This window comes from Mustela lutreola, chromosome 17 (assembly GCF_030435805.1).
Source record: "Mustela lutreola isolate mMusLut2 chromosome 17, mMusLut2.pri, whole genome shotgun sequence".
In the NCBI taxonomy this organism is placed as follows: Eukaryota; Metazoa; Chordata; class Mammalia; order Carnivora; family Mustelidae; genus Mustela; species Mustela lutreola.
In genome coordinates, this window is record NC_081306.1 from 18,304,178 (window position 1) to 18,326,456 (window position 22,279).

General features: G+C 39.7%; 1 pseudogene; it reads right to left on the reverse strand.

Annotated features, from left to right (window-relative positions):
• The window catches only part of LOC131820036 (uncharacterized), a 1,501,545-nt pseudogene that overhangs the window by 252,753 nt on the left and 1,226,513 nt on the right, over positions 1-22,279 (reverse strand).

Below are 22,279 nucleotides of genomic sequence, written 5' to 3' on the forward strand. Positions count from 1 at the left end.
TTTAAAGATTGTTTCTTGTAGACAGTCTATAATTGGGTCTTATGTTTTACTCATTATAACAATCTCTGTCTTTTAACCTAGCATATTTGGATAATTCATATTTAATGTGATTATTGATATGATTAGGTTAAAATCTATCATCTTTTTATTAGTTCTATCTGTTCCTCATTCTCCTTTCTTCCTTTCCCATCTACTTTTGGGTTAATTGAATATTTGTGTGATTTTATTTTATCCCCTTTGTTGGCTTTTAGAAGTTACTGTGTTTTACCATTTTAATGGTTGATTTAGAATTTATAATACACACTTTTTAAGTTAAAAATTATTTATAACTTTTTTCAAAATAATTAGAAATTCAGGGGGGGCCTGGATGGCTCAGTGGGTTAAAGCCTCTGCCTTTGGCTCAGGTCATGATCCTCGGGTCCTGGGATTGAGCCCCGCATCAGGCTCTCTGCTCAGTGGGAAACCTGATTCCCTTCCTCTCTGCCTACTCATGATCTCTGTCTGTCAAATAAATAAATAAAGTCTTAAAAAAATAATTAGAGATTCAGATAGTTGCAAAGACATTACATAAAGGTACTGTACCCTCTTTACCCAGTTAGTGATACTGATAATGCATTGGTTATATCTTTTAGTATACTGTAGCATAATATCATTACTGGGTACTAATACAATATAAGGTCTCTATATAGTTTTATGCCATGTTATCACATGTGTAGATTTGTGTAACAATTACTACAATCAAGATCAAAACTAATTCATCACAACAGGGACCTCCTTCATGTTACTTCTTTATAGTCAAACCTACCTCTTTTTCTCTCTTCATCCTTAACTCCTGACAACCATTAATTTGTTCTTTATCTATAAAATCACAACAAACAACTGTATGCAATTATTTTGGCCAGGGAGGAGGGACATAAATTTTCATTTCTCTGGGATAAATACCCAGAAGCGTGATTGCTGGGTCATGTGGCACATGTACATTATTTTTTAGGGAACTACCAAACTGTAGAAGAGTTGTCACATTTTATATTCCCACGAGCAATACATGGCAGTTTTTCTGTATCCTTGTCTGCATTTAGGATTGTCTCTATTTTTTATTTTATCTGTTCTAATATGTGTATGATACCTCATTATGCTCTTAATTTGCATTTTCTAAGAAAATGGCTAATGATTTGAACATCTTTTCACATACTTGTTTGCATCCATATATCCCTCTTTGGTAAAATATCTCAAGTCTTTTGTCCATATTCTAATTGGTTTTATTTTCATTGTTGACTCTTGAGACTTCTAAAAATATATTTTAGATATTAGTTCTTTATCTGACATCAAATTTTCAAATGTTTCCTCCCAGTTGGTTGCCCATCTTTCTGGTATCTCAACAAGCTGTTCACAAAGTAAAAATTTTTAATTTTAATGAATTCCAATTTATCATTTTCTTTTCTTTTATGGATACTCCTTTTTGCTGCTATATCACCAAGCCTTAGGTCCTCAAATTATTCTCCTCTGTTATTTCCTATAAGGTTTATGATCTTATATTTTACATTTAATCTATGATTCATCTTGAATGATTTTTTTTTTAAGAAATGTGAAATTTAGGTAGAGGTTCTTTTTTGTTTTGTTCTTTGTTTTTTGTTTGTTTGGTTTCTGCCTATGGATATTTGGATATTGAATTGTTCCAGGACCATGTGTTGGAAGAAAACCTATCTTTCCTCCACTGCATTGCTTTTGAATCATTGCCAAAAATCAGTTGGCCACACTGGTGTGGAACTATTCCTATGTGCTCTATTCTATTTCACTTTTCTGAGTGGCTATCCCCCAGTAAATACCACACAGTAATGATTACTGGAGCTATGCAAGAAGTCTTGACTGGGTGAACTGATTTTCCCCACCTTCTTCTTTTTTAAAATTAAACAGCTATTCTAGTCTCTTTGCCTTTTCATGTAAATTTTAGAATAATCTTATCTATATCTACAAAAAAGTCTTGCTGGGATTTTGATAGGAATTGCATTAAATCTGTATAACACTTGGGGGAAATTTGCATGTTTACTATGTTGAGTCTTTCAGTCCATGAACACAGTATGTTTCTCCATTTATTTAGATCTTTTCTTTCTTTCATCAGCATTTGGACATTTTCAGCATGCAAGTCTTGCATGTATTTTGTTAGGTGTACACTTAAGTATTTTACTGTTCGGAGTGATTATAAGTGGTATTGCATTTTAAAGCTTAGTTTCAATGTGTTTATTGCTAGAATATAGAAATACAGTAGACTTTTTGCATATCATCTTGCATCCAATGTTCTTGCTGAACTTATAGTCCACAAAATGCTTTTTCTTGGTAGATTCCTTGGGATTTCTCTACATAAACCATCATGTCATTCACCAATAGGCACAGACTTATTTCTTCATTCATAATATGTATATCTTTTATTTCAATTTCTTGTCCTTTTGGGCTAGCTAGAACTTCCATAATATGTTGAATAGCAAAAGGTATTTTGCTCATGATCTCAAAAGGGAAATTAGTCTTTCCTACTTAAGCGTATTAGTTGAAGGTTTTTTTGCACATGTTATCAATTTAAGGAAATGCCCTGGGTGGGTATTCAATTTTGTCAAATGTTTTTTTCTGTACTAACATGATCACACTTTTTTTTCTTTAACCTATGAATATGGTGGATTAAACTGATTGATTTTTGAATATTGAAACACTGTTGCATCCATGAAAGAGTACCCACTAGGTCATGGTTTATAATTGTCTTATATATTGCTGAGTTCTACCTGCAAATATTTTGTTAAGTATGTTACATCTATATTCATGAGGGATTTTAGTCTGTAGTTGTGGGTTTCCCCCCCCCCCCTTTCTGTACTGCCTTTGTCTGGTTTTGAGGTCAGAGTATAATGGTTTCATAAAATAAATTGGGTTATGTCCCACCCTTTTCTATTTTCTGGAAGATGCTGTGCAGAATTGGTATTAATTGTTCTTTAAACACTGGTAGAATTCTCCAGCAGAGCCATCTGGACCTGCAGTTTCTTTGTGGGAGAGTTTTAAAATTATGAATTAAATTTCTTTAATAGTTACATCTCTTTTATATGGGCTGAATTGTGGTAGTTTGCATTTTCCAACGAATTGATCTATTTCATCTAAGCTGTCAAATTTATGTGTGCAGAGCTATTCATAATATTCCTTTATTATCCTTTTTAACATTTGCAGTGTCTATAGTGATACCTTCTTTCATTTCTGATATTGGTCATTATTGCCTTTTTTTTTCTTTTTTTCTGTCACTCCTGCTAGAGGTTTGCTTTTGCTCCAATCTTGATTATTTCTTGCCTTCTGCTTCCGTTGGATTTATTTAGTTGTTCTTTCTCTATTTTTTTGAAGTGGAAGTGTATATTACTAATTTTAGACTTCTCTCTTTTTTATGGAAAGCATTCAATGCTGTACATTTCCCCCTTGGCACTACTTTAGCTGTATCTCACAAGTTTTGATAGATTTGTATATTTATTTTCAGTAAGTTAATGTAATTTTAAAATTTATCTTGAGACTTCTTCTTTGACACATGGATTACCTAATTCGTTATTTAGTTTCCCGAAGAGGTAGCAAGATTTTCTTGTGATCTTATGTCCAGGACATGGTCTATCTCAGTATATGGTCTATGGGCTCCTGAAAATAATGTGTGCTGTGTTGTTTTGGAGTGTTTTCTATCAAGCTACTTTCTGTTGGTTGGTTGGTGTTGCGTTCTTCTTTATCCTTGCTGATATCTTATGGCTGTTCTATCATTTCTTGAGAAAGAGTTGCTTATGCTTCTGATTAATATTATGCAATCGTGTTTATTTATTTTAGTTCTATTAGTTTTTGCTTCATATTTTGTAGCTCTTTTATTTGGTGGTACACATTTAGAAGTCCCATAATTATCTCCTGGGTTTGGACTCCCCTCTCCTGTACTCTGTCCTAAGCACAATAGATGCTATAGTCCCTGGACAACCAGTTCTGATCTCTCAAGGCAAGGAGACCACTGAGTTTCATCTGTGTAAACCTTCTGTCTGCATGGAATTTTTTTTTTTTTTAAGTAGGTTCCAGGAATTTAAACTTGTGACCCTGAGATCAAGACCTGAGCTGAAATCAAGAGTTGGACACTTAATTGACTGAGCCCCCCAGCCACTCCTGCATGGAAACTTTCTTAAAACAAGCTAGGGGGGCTCAATGGGTTAAAGCCTCTGCCTTCGGCGTGGGTCATGATCCAAGGGTCCTGGGATCAAACCCCACATCGGGCTCTCTGTTCAGCAGGGAGCCTGCTTCCCCCTCCCCCTCTGCCTACCTCTCTTCCTACTTGTGATCTCTCTCTTCCTGTCAAATAAATAAGTAAATAAATAAAATCTTAAAAAAAAAAAACAATAAGCTAGGGCAATTATGGGGCTCACCTCACTTTTATTCTCTCTCAAGAGTCACTGTCTGTCTTTGCCTAATGTACAGCCACAGACTAAATGTTTGTCTTCCCCCAAATTTCATATGTTAAAACCTAACTTCCAGGGTAAAGGTATTTGGAGGTGGAGTCTTTGGGAGATCATTAGGTCATGAGGGTGGATCCCTCGTGAATGGGATTAATGCCCTTATTAAAGAGACCCCAGGGATCCCTGCCCCTCTGCTGTGTGAAAAGATGACAATCTATGAACAAGGAAGTGTCTGCTGGCACTGTGATCACTGACTTCCCAGCCTCAAGAACTGTGAGAAGTCAGTGTCATTTTATTTCTAAGCTACCCAGTCTCTGAGACACAGTACATATACGTATTTATATGCAGCCCAAATAAATGAAGATGTACGATGTTATGCAAACTATTGTTGCATGCATTTTGGTCATTATATAGCCATTTAAGTTGAGACATTAAATCTGGTCCCTGTAGTTCCATCTTACCCAGAACTACAAGTTCAACCTCTCTCTTTAGAATTATTGAAGGAAAGAAAATCTAATACCCTTTGTGCTGCTTTCCATTGTAGAGACACATGACTATACACACAGGCAACAGTTAGCATTTATTTAACACTATGCTCTGGGCCAGGCACTCTAAGGGATGTTCACTCACTAGCTTATCTATTAAATATTTTTAATTACAAGCCTGCATAGCTTCTCTCATCTCTTGGAAATATAGTGCATTTTGCTTAAGAAAAGTCTATGGTGCTCTAAATAGAATGGGTTATTAACAAAAATGTAAATAGTCCTGATATAAAACATTTCCCTTTTATTTTTTTTCAAAGATTTTATTTATTTATTTATTTATTTGACAGAGAGAGAGAGAAAGATCACAAGTAGGCAGAGAGGTGGGCAGAGAGAGGGGGGGAAAGCAGGCTCCCCGCTGAGCAGAGAGCATGATTGTGGGGCTCGATCCCAGGACCCTGAGATCATGACCTGAGCCAAAGGCAGAGGCTAAACCCACTGAACCACCCAGGCACCTCAAAAAACATTTCCCTTTAATTAATAATTTTTTTTTTAAATCCCACACTTTTGAAAAAGGGCAGGGGAAACTTTGGTAAGAAAAATGTGGAAGATGCAAAAATATTATAATTCTTTGTCCATTCAAATTGTAACGCCTTATCCGTTGCTTGTTCTAGCCAGATTTCCCTAATTCTTGCCAATACTGTATATAGCGTTGCCTCTCATTTCCTCTATTATAAGCCCCATGAAGAGAAGATCTTCTCTGTTTTATATACTACTGGTCCTTCGGTACCTACCATAATGTCTGACACATATAGACACTCATTGAACACTGCTAAATGAGGCTCTCCTTTTCCAGAGAGTCTGCAGCTCAGGGATACATGGCAGATACAGGGTATGTGGGCTGTTAACTCGTCAATGCCTCACCCATGGCAAAGATCACTAACTGATCATGGCACTCCCTGCTAAATCTACACCTAGCCTTAGAATCCATTACTTCAGACTCCAAGTAAGCCACTAGTCCAGCCCCTTTCCTCTTTCTGATGTATCCACACCTGGAATTCATAGCATATGATTAAATGGTCTTTCATACATGGTCTGAGGAGGGGAGAGTACAACAGAGACATGATATAAATAACAACCTCTCCTGCTACACTGATTTTCTATGTTGACAAATGTGAGTGAGTTGTATTTGCTTATGCCCCCATTTCATGGCTAAAATTATTTGAAGCAGCAATAAAAAACCATATTTAGTTTGGAAAATATTTAGATAACCATGTTGATGCTTCCCCCAATCCCTTTCAATGAACAAGTTAATCTACCTGAACAGCCCAACCTGCAGGGGGTGGGGGGGGCATAGTTATTCCAACAACTGAAGCCACACCCCGTATTCTCCAACCATCTGCTTATTCCAAGTAGTCACTGGAGGGGTAGGGGCCTCTGAATTGTGTAACTAATGGTCTGGTCCCAGAATTCACACCTCATATTTCTGTTTTCCACAATGGGAGAAGACTACCACCCTTGGCTCCTTTCCCTCCCTCTCATTCCACTCAGGGCCTACTACCATGGATTCCTTTAAGGTCACCTCATACCCAGGCTTGAGCTTCTGGGGCAAATGCAACCCCAGAGGGGTAAGAAATAGTTAAATGGTGAACAGCAGCTGCCACACAGAGGGCTCTGAATAAGTAGCTGTTGAATGATGACTATTTCTGAAGACTTTCTTTTTTTTTTAATTTTTTTTATAATTTTTTATTTTTTATAACATATATTTTTATCCCCAGGGGTACAGGTCTGTGAATCACCAGGTTTACACACTTCACAGCACTCACCAAAGCACATACCCTCCCCAATATAAGTTTCTAATACTTAAAAAAAAAAAAAAAAAAAAAAAAGCCTTGAACAGTAGGTGCAAGAGTTTAACCAACTCCCCGAGTCTACCTGGTTAGTGAATGGCTGAGTTCATTGTGGAGTTCAGGTTTATTTAACTCCCACACCCACATGCTTTTCACTATGAACCACATGCCTCCTGCCCCGTTAGAGACCATGTCCATTAATTGCACCTAGCAGTAAGTCACCAATTTTATTCTTAAAACACTTCCTAACAACTCACAAGCCATCGAAACTACTGAAAAATTATTCCTCTTTTCTTCCATTTTAGGTGTCCATAGTTGGTAAGAAATGTTTTCCATGTTTTTAAGTGGAACTTAGATTGTAGCACAGGAAGATAGAAGCAAAGGAAGAAAGTGGGAGGAAGAAAAGGAAGAGAAAGATGAAAAACAGGATTGAGGTGCCACCAGGAGACTCTTCCTTGCAAGGAAGGTATCGGTAATGGAGAGAAGAGGAGCCATCCCAGAAAAAATATCTGAGTAATAGAGACATCATCCCAGGCAGGTTAGAATAGCAGAAAAGAGCACAATCTCTAGATTGACTTGGATTAAACTCCCAGTTAGTGTGTTTACTCTTCGGGACAATTTGAATCAACTACTTAACGTCCCACACCCAAGACCTCATCTGTAATGTTTGGATATGAATACCTTCACCTTAGGTTTACTATGAGAATTAAATGAGATAATTCAATGCAAGGGAAAAGGCTACATCATCCAAATGTTCCATAAATTCAAGCCGTTATGATCAACGATTAGCAATTTTGTGAATTCAAAACTCAGCCCAGAGGATATTCTTTTCATCCTCTTGAACAAAGCAAATATATCTATACAAACCCTTACACGCTCTGTGCTCCACAAAGGGCATTTATAGACATTCAATGAGTTGAGCGGAGGGGTCAGACTTCACACAATGGTCCCCTGCATGGATGTGAGCCAGGATCCAAAGCACAGAAAGAGTTGAAATATGGCTATTGAAATCTGTGTAATTCTGGCAGAAGTCCATGCAATACGGTAATAAGACTAGGACCTCACATCCAGGCAGACTGTGTGGAAGTGCTCCAACTATGGCAAGAAGAAATGTAAGCATGCACTAGAAGAAGGAAGGTAAGATGCTTAGGACTGAGCCCTGAACCCCACAAACTCTCAGAAAGACTTGAGCTTTATAGCAAGCCTTTGGGCAAAGATGCTATCCAGGCTATTTGATAACCATTATCCACATGGCATTGCACCATACCAGTCAGAACAGACACTATTCCTGCCTCCTGGCCAAACATCAGCTCTGAAATGAGACTCTACATTTCTGTCTACCAACAAGTCTCAGAGATGGGGTTATCTCTGTCAGATTCTAGAACTTGGGTTTGTTTGTTTGTTTGTTTTGATTAATTAATTGATTGTTTATTGAGGAGTTAGTTTAAGACTTTTTTTCTGGAGCAGTTTTAGGTTCATAGCAAAATTAAGAATAATGTACAGAATTTCCCATTTATCCCCTGCCCCCATATATGCACTGCCTCCCTCACAATGGACACCCCACACCAGACTGGTACATTTGTTACAGCTGATGGGCCTACACTGACCCATCATCACCCAACGTCCACAGCTTTCACTTAGGGTTTCATGTTAGGGTTACATATCCTATGGGTTCGGACAAATGTTTAATGACACGTGTCCATCAGTACAGTATCATCAAATACGGAGTATTTTCTCTTCCTAAAAGAACTCGGGATTTTAACTGCTACAGGCTATAACCATCATTTATATGTCCTACATATTAATTATTAAATGGTTCATTACAAAAATATTTGACTAGCCTGACTTAGCAAATTCTTTTGTTGCCCTAAGAAAGCCCACAATGAAACCTTCTTTATTTAATTTTCAGGAGGCCATAACACTCAGCGGCTGCCGCTGACAGACGTGCTCTCTGCTCTGATACGTGGGCTGTATGAAGCAGGGAAGTGCCTCCCTCATGTGGGAGGACTCTACACATGCTTAAGGCATAGGTCTTTTCCCATTACACTGAATGCAAAAATTTCAAAAACAAAGTTCACCTGGCTTCTGGCACCTGCGAACAAATGCACAGTTAAAAGCCCACTTTCTAATAACATAGAAGAGGTACCATGTTGGTTTTGTTCATTATTCTCATTTTTATATTTGCATGTATTTCAGGGTTACTGATATTTATGAATTTCTTTCTTCTTTTTTTTTTTTTTTTGGTGTCTTGAATGTCAGAGGGAGACCTAAACGTTGGCATCTCTTTAACCTACTGAGCCACCCAGGCCCCCCATGTTGGCATTTCTTAATATTAAAAAAAAAAAAAGATTAACCATTTTTTAAATTTTAAAAGCACCAATAATTTGTGATCCCATTTAAAATGTGTAAAATTAGCCTTGATTTTATAAGTAAATTGGTATTTTCATCATTGATCGTAATATAGAACAACACATAGATCAACAGATCGTAAGATATGAACTTTTTTAGAAAGTTTAAGTAATGGCTGCCTAAGGTAAAAAAAAAAAAAAAAAGAGAGAGAGAGAGAGAGAAACCACAAATTATTTACTCTTTAAAGATACAGGCATACAGCATGCACATACGGCTGCAATGATAGAATGTACTTGTTCTCCCACGGCATAAATCAGGCTTATGTGCTTTAAGCAACGGAGGATGTCAACATTCCATATAAATGCTAAGCATTCACCTTGTTCTTCCCTACAATGCTGCTGCCCTTCTGCTGCCTTGCACACCACACCAGTCAATGTGTATAATTTGCCAGATTATGGTGGAAATTTGCCTCTTCAGGATGAAGAGCAACTGCCTGTCACACCAAATCTCATCTAGCTTAACATCCCATGCCATTTCCCTGGAAGAGCTATTCAATGAACCAGGTGACCCCACTCTCCTTGACCACGGGCACCAGTGCGGGTGCAGTGCCACTGACTGGCCCAAGGAGGTCAGAAGCCTCAGGGCAGCACATTCTTAGGCAGGTGTGCTGACTCCATCAGAGGCTTCCTCTCTCCCCTGAGAATTTGACCAGGGGCCCAGGGCTCAGAGACACTGAATGCCGCAGGTGTCACTGCATTTGTGGATTCTTGATCAGTTGGGTACCACTCTTACCCAGGTATGCACCTCCTATGGCTGTAGAGAAGCAGAAACTAGGAGGAAGCAGGGGAAGCGAGTCAGTCAGAGAGATAAAAGGTTTGGATGTGCACAGGGAAGAGAGCGGAGGCCATGCAGAAGAAGTCGAAGCGAAGGGAAGATGGAGAAGGGGAAAAGAGGAGAACAAAGGGGTAGATTTCTAGTTTCCCAGCTTGACTGCTCACAACCGGGTTCCTGGAAATTCTCTTGGATCCTTTAAAAATGTCCCCCATTTTTAAAAAAGATTTTAATTATTTATTTGACAGAGAGAGACACAGTGAGAGAGGGAACAAAGGCAGGGGGAGCGGGAGAGGGAGAAGCAGGCTCCCCGCCAAGGAAGGAGCCCGACACGGGGCTCGAACCCAGGACCTTAAGACCATGACCCAAGCTGAAGGCAGATGCCTAATGACTGAGCCACCCAGGTGCTCCCAAATATGTCCTTTTTGATTCAAATTAGCGTTAGTAGCCTGGGCTAACCTCCTACATTACTCCTTTATGTCAGGTTTTTACTGATTGTGAAAGAAAACACAGGGACAACAAGATACTCAATTTATTTGGATTCCCCCAGAAACAATGAGCCAGGGATTTGAGAGCAAGTTGTTTATCTGGGAGCACAGGGAACCCAGTAGGGGAAGAAGGAAAGTGGACAGAAAAGAAAAGACACCCTTTACTAAAGGGTCCACAAGGATGCCAGCAACAAGAATGGGTTGATCCTGTGAGGAAACCAGCAAAACATGTGGCTCAATGTCATCCCACACAGGAGGCGCGGGAGCAGGGGTATTTACACACTAACTCACAAGAGTCATTAGCTAAGGACTGTTCCCTGGGGTATTAAATCCCCCACAGTTCTGGTCTCCTCTGTTCACAAACCAAGCAACTTCCCACAATTCTGATAAAAGCCCTCAGTCAGAGAGACACTCATACTGGATACTCGAAGTCTGCAGAAAGTCGGAGAAAGGACAAGCCCAGAGGAGGGGTAGACAGGGGAGCAGCATTCTGCATCAGATGAGATTTGGGGTCACTGATCTTCTGTTCCTAAAGTGTAGGCATGCACTGACATTAACAGTCCATAATGATGGCTGATCAGTATCTGTCCACACTTGTGGCAATATTTCCAGACCTCCTTAGTTACACTGGACTCTATTTCCTCATCTGTTCCATCATTTCACATGAGAGTTAGGCATTTTTCCTCTAGGGTCTGAGACTTCTTTCTTCCCTGTAAACTTACCTCCTTTGGCAACTCTAAATTCCTCAGCAGCCTCACCGTACCATTCTCTAATTCAGGCTTTCCAGAGGCAGGACATAATCAGTTTTTGAAAGACAAAGGATATTCCTATGATAGGAATCCAGAATCTGGTTTCTGATTTGGGTTGCAAGATATAACACTCCCCTAACTCCGATCTAGAAAACAAAAGATTTCAACTAAAGCCAGTGGTTGTTAAATATGGGTTCGTGGATCATAATGGGGTTCACGTGGAGCCTATAAAGATAGAAATACCCAGACCCCGTACCTGGGGTCTGGGTATTACCCCGTACCTGGGGTCTGGGTATTTCTGTTCCCGAATTCTGATTCGGGAAGACAGGCTGGGGTCTAAGCATCTTGAAGAAAGTCTATTTATGATTCTGCTCCTTAGCCAAGTGCCAGAAACTCCTAATAAATGGCATGAATCTGCAGTCCACTTAAAAGCCATTTTGGTCTTATTATCTCTCGTGATGACCCTGAAAATGGTCTGGGGCTACAGGAGAGTGGCATTTCATGTAAACATCCTCACTTAATGATTAGTGAAGATGTGCCACAAAATGACCATTCTCCTTATTAACCAATGACATCACTATCATCCCTGAATCTAACCCCCTTTTCGGAGCTATATGTATGAATCCCACATATTTACTGCCTACTCTATGATATACTTCATGTTCTAAAATTGACACAAGTGAGATCAAATGGATTCTTGTCATCCATATGATGAGATGAATCTCCCTGTCCTTAAGAGTCATGTGCACTGGTGAACAATTCTATCATCTCCCCAGAGAAAGCCTTTACATTTTTTCAGGCTTTGTTCCCATGCCCCCTCCTCCTGTCCAGATAGGAAAAGAGTTATAATTATTTTGGCTTCCTTCAGGGAAGCAAATACTTAAAGCAAGCAGGGATGGCAGAGGTAGAGAAATGTGTTTTTAACATACAGCCCAGGCATTTCTAAAGAGCATCAAGATTATCCCCATGGTTATTTCTTTTTTTTTTTTTTTTTTTTTTTTTTTTTTTTTTTTAAGATTTTATTTATTTATTTGACAGAGAGAAATCACAAGTAGATGGAGAGGCAGGCAGAGAGAGAGAGAGAGGGAAGCAGGCTCCCCGCCGAGCAGAGAGCCCGATGCGGGACTCGATCCCAGGACCCTGAGATCATGACCTGAGCCGAAGGCAGCGGCTCAACCCACTGAGCCACCCAGGCGCCCCCCCATGGTTATTTCTAAACCCTCCAAATTATTTCCTGGAGGAAAATGCTGAATAAGTCAAAGTACTTGTCAACACACTAAGACCTCACGTTATGATGAGCCATTCTCTCTTCTTAAAGTCAGCCACTCTGTACAAGTTTTAGGAGGACCTCATCAGGAGACATTCTCTGTTCTCAACAGGTTTCTCCCAAACCTCATTTGTCTTATAAGTATTTCAGCACTTAACCATTAGAAGTATCAACTCTTCCACAGAACCAGAAACAAATCCAGTTTGACCTAAGTTAACACAGAAGATGATTTTACAATCTAACTTGCAAGTAGGTAGACTTGAGTTCTCACATCTAAACTACCTTCCAACAAACAAATACAAAGTTCTACAGACATTAACTTAGAGCAGAAGGAAGCAAGCTCTACAGACAGCCAGGAATCCTTCAGAAACATTTTCTACTCTAGGTTTTGATTGTACTCCTGGAGGCAGAATTATTAGCCTGTCCAGGCAGCTATAAAGAGACACTGTCTTGGTTTCTGTGGGTCCAGATTTGCATTTTAAAATTTTCTGTTGGATTCCTTTGAAGGCTCTTGGAGACTACCTTGCGCATCTCATTAGCCATCAGGATGCCTGTAGAATTGCAGAACATGGCAGGTGCTTGAGAAACAATTTCTGAAGAAATGAGTGAGTAAATTAGATTCGCTATGGGTGTCACACCACACTATGCAATAAAATCAAATAGGGCATTTTCAAAAACCCTGATGCTAAGATACTAATCTTTGACTAATTAAATCAGAACCTCTGGGGCTTGGTGACCCCTAACATATATATTGATATATACTGGGGAAACAGTTACATGTCATATATACATATATACATATATACATATGTGTGTGTATATAATATTTTAGGCAATTCTATTGTGCAATGATTGCTAGGAAAGAAGAGATCAGAATAATCATATAAACTAGGCCCCTTACTGTAGTATTTCCATTTCAACAGAAGCTACTCATATATAAAGGCATTGGGGTTACCTAAAAACCAGGATCAAATAAATTGTTTAAACTCAGCCCCATATGATTTGTTGATTGTGTTAAATGCAATGGAAGCTGATAAAGTGGCCCTCCTTTGACTCAGAGTATTTGTGTGTATGTGTGTGTGTACTTACGTACATACATATGTGTGTATACATATACACACATGTATATATAAAATTTATATATGTATATATAAAATTTAGTTAATGTTATATATATGTATATATGCACATGATGTGTATATATGCACATGATGTATACACACATGGGGTATATATGTATATGATGTGTATATACACATGTGATGTGTGTATACATTTATGATATATCTCTCTATATATACACACACATATGTCACATTAACTGAAATTTTGTCAGTCCTTCTTCTCTATTTTGAATGGTACATGAATTAGATTAACTATCCCGATTATGCAGAGAAATTTAGCTTAATGACCTACAATTACTTTAATGGCTTTGAAATTCAGAAGGTAAGGAGACACTGTGTTTCTTCCGTTGAGCATTAAATATAAAATGCGTCTGATTGACTGTTATGAAAACCCAATTTTATTGCTATTTGAATTATTCAGAATCAATATTCGACATTAGCCAGCATAGGGAAGCTCAAATATAAGGCAGCGTCTGAGAGCAGCATTTCCCTATATTGAGTAATTGTGCTTTGTGTGGGGGATAATGAGCTGTTTGCTGCATGTCACCACTTCAGATGCATCGAGAATTAACAACTTTATCTTCCCTTTATATTATGTAATAAAAGGGATTACTTCATAGAGATGAACAATTCTCAAGGTTATGAAACATTCAAAATACAGTTGGGCTCAAGGAATCTTGCTTTCTCTATAAGGACAGAGAAAGAACAAGACATTGGATTTTAGCTGTTTACACAAGAGAGAAATTTCCTCAAGTTATGTTTTTAGTTATTTGATGAGTAAACTGCAACCTTGTATTTCCCCAAGCTGAATATTGCTTAGAGGCATGTACACTACACCAAAGCCGTCTTGCAGAAGCGTCCCTTCAGATGATACAGCAACTGTAGGAATAGGTACCTCTTGAAGAAATTTGCCAAATACATAATGAAAGGGAATGAGAAAAATAGTAAAATAATAATAATAATAATAATAAACAACACAATGTTAGACATTTGTTGTGTATTTACTACATGGCTGGTCCTATGCGAAGAGCCTGACTGCATTAACTCAGATAAGTCTCAAAAGAAACTGATGTAGGCAGAGATATTGTAGATGTCCCCATTTTACAGATAAGGAAGCCAGAGGAATCTAAAAGAATTTGCTTTCTCCCCCATCTCTAAGTGCCTAAGTGGTGCAGCTGAGATTCCAAAACAGACTGGCGGATTGCAGAATGGAATCGGGTACATACTTACACTACAAGAACGGCCTCTGCTGTACCCTAGCAGGAAGAACAGAGAAACAAAGTAAAATACAATGGAATATTGATGACTGAATGCCTGTGAGCGCAAAAATGGGATGGATGCTACTGAAATCAACAAGGTACTTCACACGGGTCCCCTTGCATGTCAGCCTATTTGGTAAGTGTGCCTACGGGGGGTGTCTACGTGGACACACTCCTCATCACCCCCTTGGAGGACAGACAACACCCCAACCTGAATTCATACTGAAACTCGGCATTGTTGTGGAATTTGACTCAAACAGATCCCCCAAGAGCTATTTATACTGTTTCCTTTCCCCTCATTAAAGTCCTGGCTCAGGCTAATAAATCAGTGTACAATTTGTGTATAATCTAATTTTTGCCTTGTGCTTCATCTGGTGTAGGTGGAAGCAAGGGAAAAATGAAAAAAAGCAACAACTGTAAAATGAAGACTAATGAGAACTTGGATCCTTAAGAAAATATCCTTTAGAAATGCCCAGAAATGTCCAATCTGCACTTTGGGGTTGTCAGAACTGGAGGAAAAAAAATGAGTCTGACCCCTTCCTTCTGTGGAATTGTGACTTGTGGTTTGTGATTTGCCCTCACAAATCTGTGCATGTGTGTGTGTGTGTGTGTGTGCGCAAGTGCATGCCCGCCCTCATGTACATATGTGTGCATGTTTGTATATGTATATGTTTTATAATAAATAATCAAAATAAAAAATAAAAAATATATATTCATATACCCAAATACTTAAAAGTGATGATGAATTTTTACTGTACGCCGTTATTTCCCCGGGTGGCACACAGGCTGTGCCATTAGGAGGTGTTAACTATGTCCTGGGAGTGTCCTCTATTTCTCTTCCCAGACATTTATAGCACAGCCAATAATAATTCCCAAACCACCCCCAAATCATCCCACAGAGAAAACTTGGTGTTCCTTAAAACTAGCCAGATATATTAGGTACCCGGGTAAGGAACATAGCAATTACATAAGTTAACGGTATTCAAATATGTCAGTTGAAGGAAGAAGCAACCACAGAAAAAGAAAAGGAAAGCAGGCCTGCGTGCTCAAGGTTCCGATCCACAGATACGTCCCTCACCTTGGTCTCTGGGCACGCACACTTGTTCGAAATCACAGCATTTGCTGAGGCAGTGGAATATGACAAGCGAAGTGGCTGTTTATTTTAAAGGCATCATGCTCTCCTCTCATTTTTCACAAGGATCTGAACACACCAAACTATTATACCTTTTTTTTTAAGGTTTTATTTATTTGACAGACAGAGACGACAAGCAGGCAGAGAGAGAGGAGGAAGCAGGCTCCCTGCTGAGCAGAGAGCCTGATGCAGGACTTGATCCCAGGACCCTGTGATCATGACCGGAGCCGAAGGCAGAGGCTTTAACCCACTGAGCCATCCAGGCGCCCCAAACCATTATACTCTGTTGTCAGTTTGTCTGCTGCCAGTCCGCCTTCACCTACTTATAAGACAAGTCATAATTCCACCTCATTTACAAAGGGGGGGGGTCTTTTTTTGCAAGTGCAGAATTTGGTTTTGTCCATTTACAGGAAGTAATTGGAAAGGACATGAATTAAGATCTAATGGAAGAAAACAGAAACTAGGACTATCATGAAGCCCCCCAAATTTCCCTCGGTGGGGGAAAACCTGGTCAAGTTCTAGAGAACTGTTCTGGGTGAGATCTTGCTACACATAAAGCACGGGGATTCATTTTTAATAACAGTAAAAAAAGGAAATTTACTGCCCCCTCCTGGTTCTGTAAAACAAAGTTCTATTATATTTAACACTGAATAACATAATTATGTAGGAGTCAACGCTGAGCAAATCTTAGTTCCTCTCTCTTAGCTGAGAGAGCAAGGTTGATTTGCAATTCTGCAAGGATAATGAAAGGGCCAGTGTTATTATTTAATATAAAAAATAGATTTCCTGGTTTCTCTCAAGTGTTTATCACTGGATACAGGGAACAATATCAAACTGAATTACCAAGCATCATCTCTGATAAATCAAATGAGCACTGCTGGAAAATGACAAACTGTGTGTGCAACCCAATGCTTGAAGAGAATACATAGCCCATAAAATAGCTTAAAATGTTAGAATTTTCTCCATTTGGGGTTCGTTTACGTAAGAAAGGGAGAGAAATATACGCTGGAGGTGGAGTTTCCGCACTAGTGACTAAGCTAAGCTCCAACATGTTGGGTGTGAAGCAAAGACCACTTCTCCCAGACTATCCAGTGGACATCTCACATGCCTTCAGCCAAGGGCCAATGTTGGATCTTTCTGGCTCTCCATTGTCTCCTTGGGTTGTAACTGGGTGCATGTTCTCTGCTTGGCCAGGGAGTGATCTTGGCCAGGGAATGAGGCTTGGAAACACGGGTGAGAACCTAGTGCAGGACACTCAGGTCCATAAAGCTAAGACCTTAAGGATATGGTCGAAAAGATCAGGGTCAAGGTGAGGCTCAAGCAGGTACTAAACGGATGTCTCCTCAACTGCAAAAGAATAGCTTCATTTGGGACAGAAGCATATTTGTATATTTTACTCTTTCTTTTGAAACTGAAAACTTTTCCTTATAAATATTAATATATCACATAATGAAATAAAAATAGAGACCACAATACAAAATAGTAATCAAGACATCCCCCAAAGAACATGCACTTTTCTAGAGGAATCCAATTAGTTTTGTGTTTAGAACCTTCTGGAAATGTTAAGTATCTGAAAATAAAAATCTAGAACTGCATTTTCCTACTGAAATAGGAGCCAGCTGTATATAACATTTTCTCGTTTGTATTTTCACCGATAATATATCTTTGAGATCACTCCACAGCAGTTCCTCTAGATCTTTATCTTTTTTTTGTCCACAGCTGCGTGGTACTCCACTTTATGACCATACCTTTTCAAGTTCTCACAACCACTATGTTCAGTAGGTGCCTATGTTACATCATGGTCCAGGTTCAGAATATGAGGAAACTGCCTGCCCAAAGTCACACAGTACTTAGTGGGGGAACTGGGATTTAAGTCCCTAGACCCACATTTTTATCCATCTACTGCCTTAGTTTGTTTCAGCTGCTATAGAAAAAAAAAAAAGAACCCCCCAAAAAAGCCATAAGTTGGGTGGCTTACAAACAACAAACATTTATTCATCATAGTTCTGGGGACTGGGAAGTCCAAGATTAAGGCACCAGCAGATCCAGTGTCTTTGTACCTCATATGGCTACAGTCAGACTCACACGGGTCTTTAAATAAGGGTGTTAATCTAATTCATGAGGAGTCCTCCTTCGTGACCTAGTCAGTTCCTAGAGGCCCCACCTTCTAATACCGCCTCACTGAGGGTTAGGTTTCAATACATGAATTGTGGGGGGATACAGACATCTGTATCATAGCATACACTGTATGATACTGCCTTCCTAAACATTAGCTACTGCTATTATTATAAGTTTTACATTAGCATTAAAAACCAAGACAGATGGGTTGTGAGAATACTGGTGTCAACATTGCCACTCAGAGGATATTGTCTTTCCTTCCCCAAAGCTCTGGCATCTCTCAGATCCTTTCTACTTCACTCTGATGGGACCTACTTAGGGGTGACTAATCAAGTGTCAGGCACCAGAACTTGCAGCACTCCTGAATTTTCTAGAAGCATAAAGTCCCCTAGTCCCCAACCACAAGTATGCACTGTAGCCCACGGGTGGTCAGACCAGGCACAGATGTCAGCGTGCCATTTGGATTTCTTACTGATGAATATTACAGCCAATGCACCCATCTGGCCGCTGAGATAAATAATGTAAAAATGAAGATGTGCCTACATAATTCATGTACTATTGATGAACAGGGCCCTTAATTCAGATCGCTCCTACAAATCATTTAATTATGGGCCACACAACGAAGAGAGAAACAGCATTTTAGCCATGTTTAAATGGGTTTGGTATGGATACGTTCGAGTGCACAAGACAGAAACTCAAGGTCCTCTCAATTATTCTGAAGAAACCTGTGGATTCTCATAAACACCAAACAAACATCATACTGAATACATGAGACTATTTTCCTGAGCAACATGCCAAGTTTATCTGTATGGTAAGGATTCCATCAACGGCCCATAAGTCCCTTTCCTTAGGAAGCTGCAGACGGATGGGAATGGTGTTTCCAGCTACTGTACAAATAACATACTTCCCGAGGAGGCAGCCCAGACAACATGAGACCAGCACCTCACACCCACTAGCCGGGCTGTTATAAAAATAAAAATGAAAACTAACAGACAAACAAAAACAGCCTCAGAAAACAACAAGTATGGATAAGGATGTGAAGAAATTAGAAACTTTGTGCACTACTGGTAGGGATGTTAAATGGTCCAGCTCCTGTGGAAAAGCAATGTGGCCGTTCCCTACAACACTAAAAATAGACTTAGCATATCATCCAGCATCTCCAGTTTGGGGTTATATATCCACAAAAATGGAAAGCAAGGTCTTGAAAAGAAATGTGTATACCCGTGCTCATAGTAGCGTTATTCACAATTGACAAGAAGTGGAAGTAATCTGAACATCCACCCAAAGATGGACGCGTTAGTAAAGTGGGGTATATACATACAATGGAACATCATTCAGCTTTAAACGAAAGGAAAAGATGACCCGTGTTACATCATGAATGAACTTTGAGGATATTATACTAAGCGAAATAAGCTAGTTAAAAGACCAATTCCATTCATAGAAGGTGAACTAGAGGAGTCACACTCATGGAGACAACATGGAATGGTGGCTGCCAGGGGCTGGAGTGAGGGAATTGGGAGTTATTTTCAAATGAGTATAAATTTTCGGGACACCTGGGTGACTCAGTTGGTTAAGCCACTGCCTTTGGCTCGGGTCACGATCCCAGGGTTCCGGGATTGGGTCCCACATTGGGCTCCTTGCTCAGAGGGGAGCCCTGCTTCTCTCTCTGCCTCTGCCTGCTTATGCTCTCTCTCTGACAAATACATAAATAAATGGAATCTTTAAAAAAATAAATAAATGAGTATAAATTTTCAATTTTGCAAAATGAAAAAGGTTCTGGAGATTGGTTATACAAAAATGTGAATATATTTACCGCTATTTAACTGTATGGTCTAAAATGGTTAAGATGGCAAATCTTATGTTTATTTTACCTCAGTTTATCTATATTGATAACTAACATGAAAGGGAGACTGGGCAGCCAGCAGAAGAAGCCTCATATTATTTATCATGCACTGACTCTGCCTGACACTGAGCTAAGACATCTACCTTCATTACCCCTGTGACACTTATGTTAAATAGGCATTCATAGGCATTTCTCCATCACTTATTGGATCCATCTGTGGTACAGAAACCAGCTAAGGTCATGGTGGCATCCGGTCAGGGTGAACTGGATGGACCCTGGGAAGAGAACTGGTGAACCATGGTTTTGCTATCCAGGACTGGTATGGGCTTCAAAAACAACCTTCAGGAGTGCCTATGTCATCAGCCCATATGAAGAGGCAATAAGGCAGCACACTCATGAGTGGAATCCAAGCTTCCTAACCTTTATATGGGCCCCAGTATGTCCTGACTACTACCTGGTCCTAACCTATCCCACATATCTCTCCTTCTCACCCACTATATACCAGCAATACTGATTTTACATCTGGTCCTTCTCCATCCCAAGCTCTTTCCAGCCTGAGGAACTTTACCCTTGCTCTTCTCCTGCCTGGAACAACACCCTTTCTTGAATTATCCTTGGCTGGCTCCTCCTCTACCTGTAGGTCTCCATCCAAATGTTGACTTCCTCAGAGAGGGCTTCACCTTGAAGCCATCCATTCTAAAAGATGAGCTTCTCCTACCATCAGGAACTATCACCACCAAGAGTGACTGTTTATCACATCACCCTACAGATTCCTTTACATCATTTATCAAAACCCGTAATTACCTTGTTCACATATCAACTTCTTTATCATCCCTCCCTTCGACTAAAACACACACTTCACAAGAACAAGGATAGGCCAGTGCCATTCAGCACTCCATTCCCTAGGGCCTGGAACAGCACTGGGGTACCTGACAAAAGGAAAGGACCAATACAGAAATATTAGCTACTGTTAAATTTTGTATGGTGACTTTGTAGTAAACAAGACAATGGAAGGGAAGGACCAAGACCTCTTGGCAATAAAACTCAGTATTTAGGTTCTCCTCAGAAATACCCCCACCAGCTGGATGAGAATTAGTTACTGGCTTTGAAAAGGACAAAGACCTCATACCTTCACCTCCAGGACCCCTCTGGGCAGAAGCCATTCTCTCTCTGGGTAAATCAAAGCAACATCTGAAGAACTCCTCTTTCCTTTGGGTACATGGATGGACTCATAGCCTCCAAACACATGCTAATGACACATCCCTGGTCCAGCAGCACCATCAATAACCAAACCACATGACTGGGGCTCTCAACTGGTTTATCACTTGTCAGCTCCAAAGACACTTGCTGAACTGACAGGGAGAGTCGATCCAGAATGTGACATATAAAAATTGCTATATTTCTAGGTAAAAAATGACTTAGGTGTCTCAGGCTCACGGGCTATCTTAATTCATCTGGTTGACTATGCACGATTTTCGGTTGTTAAATCTCAGCCTCTGAACTTCTAAGTTTGGCATTTTTGAACTTGACATAATGAATGCCAAAATGTGTCACGAAGATACACCAACCTGCTCTCAAATTTCTCATGCTCTAGTAGAATAGATTCTATTGGAGGGTGCACAATTCAGTACTATATTTTGAACCACTTTATACACAAAAGCTGGGGTGGAGGTGATTTATCACAAAAATGAAAACTTCAGGGCTTTGGGCTCCATTTAGATACAAGGGCTGACATTCAAATTATTTCAGAAATAAATACATTTTTAACACTTTGTTTTATGTTCAGACGAGATTTTCCCATTCATTGCCCATTCAGGCTGCTATAACAGAATACTGAAGAATGGGTGGCTTGAAGAATAAACAGTTATTTCTAACAGTTCTGAAGGCTAGGAAGTTCAAGACCAGGGCACCAATGGAATACATACCAGGCAGGAGGCCACCTCCTGCTCTGCATGTGGCCAACTCCTCATTGTATCTTTACATGGGGGAGAGCAGAGAGAGAGCACATACATGCATGCAAGCTCTCCAGTTTCTTCTCATAAAGGCATCAATTCCATCTGTGAGGACTCCACCATCACGACTGAATCACCTCCCAGTAGCCCCACCCTTATATAGGAGGTTATGGTTTCAACATACAAATTTTCCTTTGGTGGGGGGGGGGGATATTCAATACAATATTCAATATTCTATTCAATATTCAATACAACAGCCATGTACTACAACATGGTCATCAGATATCCCAAACTTATATCCCATTCATTTAGTGACTCGAGGAAAAAGAATCTCTTTCCTGGTTACATGCCCATTGGTAAGCCAGTCCCCATGTCGGAAGAATGGGAAAGGCT